The sequence below is a fragment of the Telopea speciosissima genome, chromosome 5 (assembly GCF_018873765.1).
Source record: "Telopea speciosissima isolate NSW1024214 ecotype Mountain lineage chromosome 5, Tspe_v1, whole genome shotgun sequence".
Taxonomy (NCBI): Eukaryota; Viridiplantae; Streptophyta; class Magnoliopsida; order Proteales; family Proteaceae; genus Telopea; species Telopea speciosissima.
Window position 1 is genome coordinate 33,913,437 of NC_057920.1, and position 8,453 is coordinate 33,921,889.

Sequence of the window (8,453 nt, forward strand, 5' to 3'; positions counted from 1 at the left end):
TATGTGGCATGTGGGGACAAAGCCCTGACCAAGGGTCAAACCCCTGTGCAAGCCCCATTGAATTTCAGCTTGCTGAAATTCTCTGGGCGATGCAGGAAGGCCCAGTGACATCGCTCAGTGGCTATTTCTGTATTATTTGATTGATTTTTAATTATGGGGACCACCCAATAAGAACATGGGCAGCCTCCACTGATAGAGGGAAATCCGAGGGACCACCTCATACCCTCAATTCACTGTGGACCCCACCAGTGTGCCCAGAATCAGTTTAAAAATTGATTTTTTAAAAGAGACCTTCACAGGCAAACAAGCCTCAGTGAGGGCTGAGCCTATAAATAGGGAGGTTCTGGGTTCATTTAGAACCCTTAGTAAACCTGAAATCCGTGGGAGAGAAGAGAGGAAAGAAAGGAGAAAAAGAAGAAGGAAGAAGGAAAGGGAGCTGCTGCCACCCATTCCAGCTGGAAACCGAGCCCCCTCTCAGGCCATTTCAGGTATAAAGCACCCCCCTATGCCTGCTGTCCCCATCCCTTCTCTATGTATGATGTGTTCTTGCTCTCTGGGCAGCCCAGAACAGCTAGAACTTGCCCAGAGCACCTCCAGATCTGCCATGCAGACCTTGTGCATGGAAGATCTGGAATTTTTATTGAACTTCATTGTTCTATTATGCTGTTCTTGTGAGCCAAAGCTGGCTGTGCATAGCTGCACTGCCCAGCCTTGCTCCTATTGGACTTAGTGGAACCCTGAGTGTAAGCCATGGTTGCACAGACCAAACCCTAGGTGGTTGCACCCTTAGACCACTGGTTTACACCCATTTCTAGCCCTGCATGTGGCTGGAACCGAATTCCAAGTTTAGAGAAAACCCTGTGAAACAATTCACTAGGCTGTCTGGGCAGCCTCTGGCAGCCTGATGGTGGACCTGATGGATGATCCATCTAGACCCATAGGTAGGCCATCCTAGGGGCTACCTGATCCCCCAAACATGTAGAGGATCAGGATTGGGAACTCAGCCCAGCATCAATTTGTTGCCTCTGGGCGATGCAGACATCGGCCAGAGCCATCACCCAGTGAATGGAAAACTGCTAGAATGCTGATCTGGCTATGGGAACGTCACCCATTGGCCATGTGACACTGTGGGAGGTTGGGAAATGACTAGAAAGCCCCTCCCCACATCTGTCCTTAATTAGAGAATGCTTTGAAACCCAAAGTGGGCCCCGCAAGTAAAAAGAAACCCTGCTGTGCTTAGTTCTACAACACAGACAAGCTGTGGACAGCACCATGGACTTGATCTGACCTAGGGTCAGGTACAGCCATTAAAATGACTATTTTACCCTTTATGCCATTGACACTGATTGATGCACCGAGACATGAGCCTAAGGCCCAGTGCAACCCTATGATCCCAAATGAGTACCAACCAAGTACCGGGTCAACCCAGTAAGATTAGGTTAACCCTAGGAGTACTAGTGATAGACTGAAACCCTAATATAACAACTTTTGATTTACATCTAGGAATTGATCCCGCGCTTGAGGACAACAATCAGAATGCTGTTGGAACTGAGTTTGCTAACGAGTATCTAGAACCCAACTCAGGTGAGTGAATAATACTATCATATGTGCAAGTGTAATTATGATACTATGCCAGCTAATCAGAATTGAATCATATATGTGGTGTTATTTATTTTTGTTCAAACTACTCAAATCACTGCATAATGACTGTCTGTTGATCAACACTATGAATTCTTATATGATGATTGTGATTGTTAGACTAGATGCCGTAGTCGGCTTGGAAATGAGGCTTGTGGTAGCCTGTAGTATGGGATGCGATTGACACCACCTGACTCATACGATGCCATATAGACATGGGGCTAAAGTTTCATCACCCGTGCTACGCACCCTTGCCAATAGGGGTTAAGGTGTTGGATGCCTATGGGGGCGACCATCAGAAAATGAGAAAAGAGGAAATGAATGAATAGAATACCGGAATGGTGCATGAATGAAAGAACACCGGAACGGTGCATATGGGTTATAAGCCAGAAAAGAAAAGAAAAGAGAAAAGTCCCACGGGTTAATCACAGAGGGCTGGTCGGGTTGACCTTGGTGACTGATGCGGGAGCTGACTGGTCCTCTCTGACAACTCAATGGGTGTATCACGTAAAGGGGTTAGAAGCCCGCCTCAAGGATACATGTATTGGGGATTGTAGTAGCACAGACCTGACTTAGTTGTAATACTAGGTGGCTAATAAATAAATTGGACTTGCATATCATGTAGGATCATATGAACTGTGGATTGTGATTGCAGGTGCATGCATGATGATATGATTTGTTCACGAGCTCGGTGGGGGCTCACACTCTGTTATACAATGTTTTCTTAGATGATTTACGATGATGTTTATGTGGACCCCGACGGAGGTCATACCGATCCTACATACTTTCTCGGTGGTCATTGATGAAGACCATTGAGGAGTGCTCTGATGTTTTGTTGTGGGAACTCCTTTTTGTTTTGCTAGGAGTTTTCCCCAGTCTGACTGTGGATCAGTTGTAGTTTCTTTTTACTTTTTTTTTGGGGGTTGAGTATGCTCACCCTGTATATGTCTATATATGTAGTTCTGTTCTTATCAGTTTGGTTTCTCTGTTTGTGGGTGGAGAGAAATGTACAAACTATCTTATGTATATATTATCACCATTTTCCCGTATCGCTATGCTTCCTTTTATTTTTGAATTGTAGTTCTGCAGCACTCTGATCTTACTTATGGTAATGCTTGTAGATCTGTGGGATTTGAAGGATTGCCGTTATGCAATTCGGGTCACCTACCCAATCCTCCTAGGGGTGGTTTGGGGTGTGACAGAGCTTGGTATCAGAGCGTGAGGCTTTTCTTACATTCATGGAGTGCAGACTAGGACTAATAAGCTTTAAACAGTAAAATATGTAATAAATAAAAGCTACAAGGGAGGTACTTGTAATTAAATAAAAAGGTACACAATTTCCATTAAATAGAAGATAATTGTGGCCAAGCCACTAGATAAGTTTCATTGCTAAACTGAGAGTTTAACAATTACATAGCTGATAAAAAAAAATGGAAACATCCTAAAGAAAAAAAAAGTACATAAGCCAAGCATAGAAAATAAGAAGTAATCATAACCACGAAGCCTAAAATGTCCGGAGCTGCACTGGAGCTACTCAGTCAGAGGTACATCATCTGGAGGAGGCTGAGGCTGACGTGAATCAACCCTCTAAAATCTATCCCAGAAATCTAACCGCTGCTCAACAGATCCTACTCTGCTCCCCAAGGAAGCGAAGCCCTGGTCCATCCTAGTCCCCAAGTCTAAAAGTTGAGTGCTAAGACTCTGAAAGTGTGTCATCATCTGTGCCCAATCGGAAGGTCCTGGAACCTTAGAGCTAGTGGCACTGGTTATCTCATATGCAGGTAAGTCAGTAAACTGAGTGTCAAAACCCTCGAAGTGGCCTAGACCTATACCCTGATCCTCTACATGTATGCCCTGGGTAGCTACTCCAATGTCTCCTTGCTCCATCTCCTGCACCTCCTCTTCGTGCACATCATCACCATGCTCCACTCTATGCTCCTCTCCCTGTTGCATCCCCAACTGCCCTTCATCCTCTGGTGGATCCTCCCCAGGCACCATAATCTTCAGAATGGAAGTCTTGTCTATGGGCCTGGACCTGGTCTTATCAACATACTCACCCTCCAATGGTACCCTAAAATACTGAGGGACCAAAGTGAGGAACTTCCCATAAGGAAGGTTCCCATCAGCTAGGTTCCGTGCATGGTAGAGCATCACCTGCAGAAGAAGATATGGGAGGTTTATGACTGGACCCCCTTTCCCAGCTCCTAGAAGACAATAGGTAATATATGCCCTCATCATAGATATACTACTCTTATTCCCGCCTTTAGGATAAATATTGTAGGTCACACACCTACTAATCACCCTAGCACTTGGCCTGTAAGTGGTCTCAGACTTAGGCGTGTCCGGAGAACCTGTCAAAGCTTTGGAGACTGTCCTCCTAGTCTCCAAAGAAAACATCTCAGATATATCCATGCAAGGCTGATAGTAAACCCTCTCTCCTGTGTCTGGTAAGCCCAAAATCTCTGCCAATAGGGTAGTGGTCAGCCTGATATCCACTCCCTTCACCCAACTCTGCACTCCAAACTCCTGGGCACTAGAAGGCCCCAGGTTACAGTAAAAGTACTGAACCAAGTTGGGTTAAAAAGGCTCAGTAGGAGACAACATCGATGCCCAACCCAGGGCATTGAACCGGGCATAAAGGTTGTATTGGTGGAAGTCTTCTACCCGTACCACCCGGCTGTTCACTATCTTTACAGATTCCAAGTTTTTCCACTCCTTGGCATATTCGTACCTAGAAAAGAAGAAGTGATCGAAAGTAGGTTCCTCCAAAGAAGAATCGTCCGTGGATGATGAAGGAGGTACCTAAGATGTCGAAGAATCCTCTGGCTCAACCCGTAGCCGCTTTTGGGATACCGATTTCCTAGTGGTGCGATGGCTTGTAGACATTTTCTACAAAAAGGAAAGGAAATACCATAGTCAGGGCTAGAAAATTTACAAAAAAACCTTAACCTAAGCAAAAGAGAATAAAAGAATTCGAGAAAAGACAAAGTAATCAAGAAAACTTACCTAAGCACGTGTAGGATAGCAAATAACCCGAGGAAATGCCGAGATTTGGTGTTGAAGTGGTCCCCTTACTCTCCAAGGACTTCTCCCAAGTGTTTAGAGAAGTTTAGAATGAGATAGGAGTCAAATGGGGCCCTCTCGGATTTAAAACCCTGCGCCCCGATTCTCTGGGCAATGTGGCAATGCCTAGTGAGGGATTCTTGCTGGATTTTGGGTTTTAGCTTATGAAAACTTGGGGAATACCCAAAATGACTTCAGACAACACTAAAATAGAGATTTTTATTACCAAAAAAAAAATAATAATAATAAAAAAAATTAATAAAATAATAAATAGTTTTGCACTAATCAAACTTAACCTTCTTAAACCCAAAGGGGTGAAATTTCCCAATGAGGTTGAGTAAAACACATAGGGGAATTGGGAAGCATTGTTTTCTTCACATTGCTAACATGACTTTAAGATGAAGTTCGTTGTGTCAGGTATCATATATCTATACCTATTACATGCATATGCTCTATTTTTGTTTAGAACTTTGAACTCAATTTTTAGTTGCCGATCGTTGCTGCAGGAATCCCTTAGTTCGTAGCCTACTTTCGGTGAGAGACTCACCAAAGGACTTATTACATAGTCTAACAATTAGAAGGGGGGTTGTTCTTTCTTTTCTTTTGTTTTCTCGTGGCCTCAGTGATTGGCCCGGGCTTCTTTGGGAGATATCTGAGTGCTGAGATTGGCCCCGAATACCCTTGGGTGTGCCTATCCTTGGCCTTGTTCTACCCTGAGTACCACTTAGGAGTATCAGATGGAGATTTCGGTCTCAACCCTAAGCGATCCTCGGGAGAGTGGCTTGGATCTTACCTGAGCCTAAGTACCACTCGGGAGTATCAAATGGAGATCTCGGCGTCGGCCCTGAGCGACCTCATGAGAGTTGATTCTTAAATCTTGCCTGAGCCTGAGTACCACTCGAGAGTGTTAGATGGAGATTTCGGTCTCAGCCCTGAGAGATCCTTGGGAGAGTAGCTTGGATCTTGCTTGAGCCTGAGTACCACTCGAGAGTATCAGATGGAGATCTTGGAGTCGGCCCTGAGCATCCTCATGAGAGCTGATTCTTGAATCTTGCCTGACCCCGAGTACTGCTTAAGATTGTTAGATGGAGATTTTGGTATTGGTCCTGAGTGTACCTCAGGAGAGCTGATTCTCAAATCTTACCCGACCTTGAGCAACACTTAGGTGAGTCGATTGAGTTTGAGCATCGGCCCCATGCATCCCTTTGGGAGTGCTATTCTTAGAACTCATTAGTGACCGTATTGGAAGTACAGGGAGTGGTTCTGAGTGCTCTAGAGTGAGCCTATGGCACCCGTGACACTTGGGAGTGCCATTCCTAGGACTTATCGATAACCCTACCGGAGATGCTGGGAATGACTTGGTATACGGACCTAGTCCATGGACCTTGTCCTGTAGGATCCCAGATGTGTGTATTCTAAAGGGGTGATGAAAGACTGTAAGGCATGTAGTGGAGAGTTAATACGATTGTTCACCCACAACCGAAGGATGGATAGAAGAGGTAGTCTAGACCAGAGGTAAAGAAGTCGGTAACAGCACTTGGGATGGAAGTCGGTGTAGAATGTTCTGTCGGGAGTTGGTCTTGTAGTCTTGCATGGTTGAATGGCTTTGAAAATAGGAACTGAAGGATTTGATAAACCTTTACTCAACAATAGGTATGAGTGGAGTAATGGGTCATCGAATGTCTACTCCGTTAATTGGAGCGAACAGCATGGGATCCATCAATATTCCAATTCATTCTAAAGTTGAGTTAGGTATTGGAGAATCAGAAATGAGAGTCTTCAGAGCAAAAGCCTTGTAAGAAAAAGGGTAGTATAGACTTATACCTTACAACCCAAAACCTTAAGAATAGAGACATTGGATGTGTTACATAGAGATAGTTAGATCTGTTGATTCTCGAGAATTATTTGGAGTCGATCCTCCCAGATCCTTATATATGTTGAACATAGATCAATCAAACTTGGAGAATTTCAGGCCACCGATGTAAGGGTGTAAGGATGGATATTATTAAAGAGAGGATTTTGGACTGTTGACAGAAGGTACCGCTAGGTCATTTACAACCTTAGTGGTACAATCGTCATTGATGGAGAGGATCAAAGAATCCTGACCTGCTAATGCAGCGTTACTAAAGTTGACAAATGTATTCGAGAAGAGAAATGGTAGGAGTGAAGCCAAAGTGTATGGATTGGTACTGTCACCATCCTTGACAGCTAATTATGGTGTGTTCCATGTATTGATGTCGAGAGAGTACACTCCCAGCCTGATGCTTGTCTTGACTCGCGAGCTGCATTAGCTTATTGCGGACTTGACAATGAAGAGTTATATCCCTACGGGAAGGGAGGACCTGGAGTTTGCCATAGGAGATGATGTGTTACTTTAGGTATTGCCAACCAAATGGGTGATGAGGTTCAGTAAGAATGAGAGTTAAGAAGATCATTAACCAAAGGCATAAAGTTTGGCACTACCTTTAATTGGCAGGAGTCCATGATGTATTCCATACATTGATACTGAGGAGGTACATCCTAGGCTCAACTAATGTTTTGATTTGGGAATGACCTGAACTTGTTGCCATCTTGACCTATGGTGAGGACCTGAAGAGAACTTGGGGTGCAACAAGCTTAATCTCCACAACCATACTATCTCATAATGAAGGTACCGTGGAGTGAACATTTTGATCAAGGAGCGTCGGGGTGATGTGAAGATGAAAGGCAGTCGGAATATTCTCATCTATTTAGAACCCCAGACATGTCAAATTTCGAGGATGAAATTTTTAATAAGGTTGGGGGGATGTTACACCCGCACCCGAAATATACCCTAATATCCTGGGGTAATTTAGACCTTACCCAAAGGGTAATGCTATGGTGGTAATGGTCAACATTGATGACCTTGAACCTAGTATTTTATTATAGGTGTCCCCTCGAAGTCCTAGAAATACGGTTCAAAGCCCTGTAACTTTCCTTGAAGTTTGGGCCCTGACAGCAGCACCGGAGTCATGAGCGGATCCACTACTGGTGAATCCGATCGATAATCTGCCCATGCTGTTACCTGTCCTTTTGATTTATTTTCCTATGGGACCCACATTCCCGTGTCATGGACACTATAATCAGACCCTTGGACCAGATGGACCCCCACCCTTACTTTCTTTTGCATTTTTGGATCTTGTATGTGGGCCCACAAGGCCCAAATATGATTTTAATGAGTTTTAGTGTTAAAGACCGAAACCAAATAAGACTTAAGATCCTAACACTTGAGGTTTTAATGAAAAGCCAAACGAATCTTAATACTTGGGGTCTGAAAGGAGAAACCAAACTAGCCCTAAGGCCTAACTTAAGTTAAAATGGATTTGGGTTTTAAGGACCTAGGCAAACATGCCCTAAGGCCAATTTCATTTTATAGCCAATAGGTTCTTTTTAGGTTTGAGATGTTGGGTTGGTTCAAGGACCATGGATTTAATCTTGGCCCAATAGTTGGACCATGGCTTGTTGTAGGAAAAAGGGAATAAAGACAAAGGTAGTTTAGGCAGTTTACCTTTTAATGTTTGTTTTAGCTTTAAGAGGGTAAATAGAGGAAGCTCTTAAGCTTTCCTTATTTCTCCCAATTTCTGAAACCATAGAAGGGAGAAAGGAAGAGAAAAAAAGGAAGAAGAAGAAGAAGAAGAAGAAGGAGAAAGGGGGCTCACCTAGCCCTAGATCTTTGTTCTCCATTGGAGGTGAGTGATTTCCAACTCTCCCTCTCTATTTCTCTAATTTTTAGT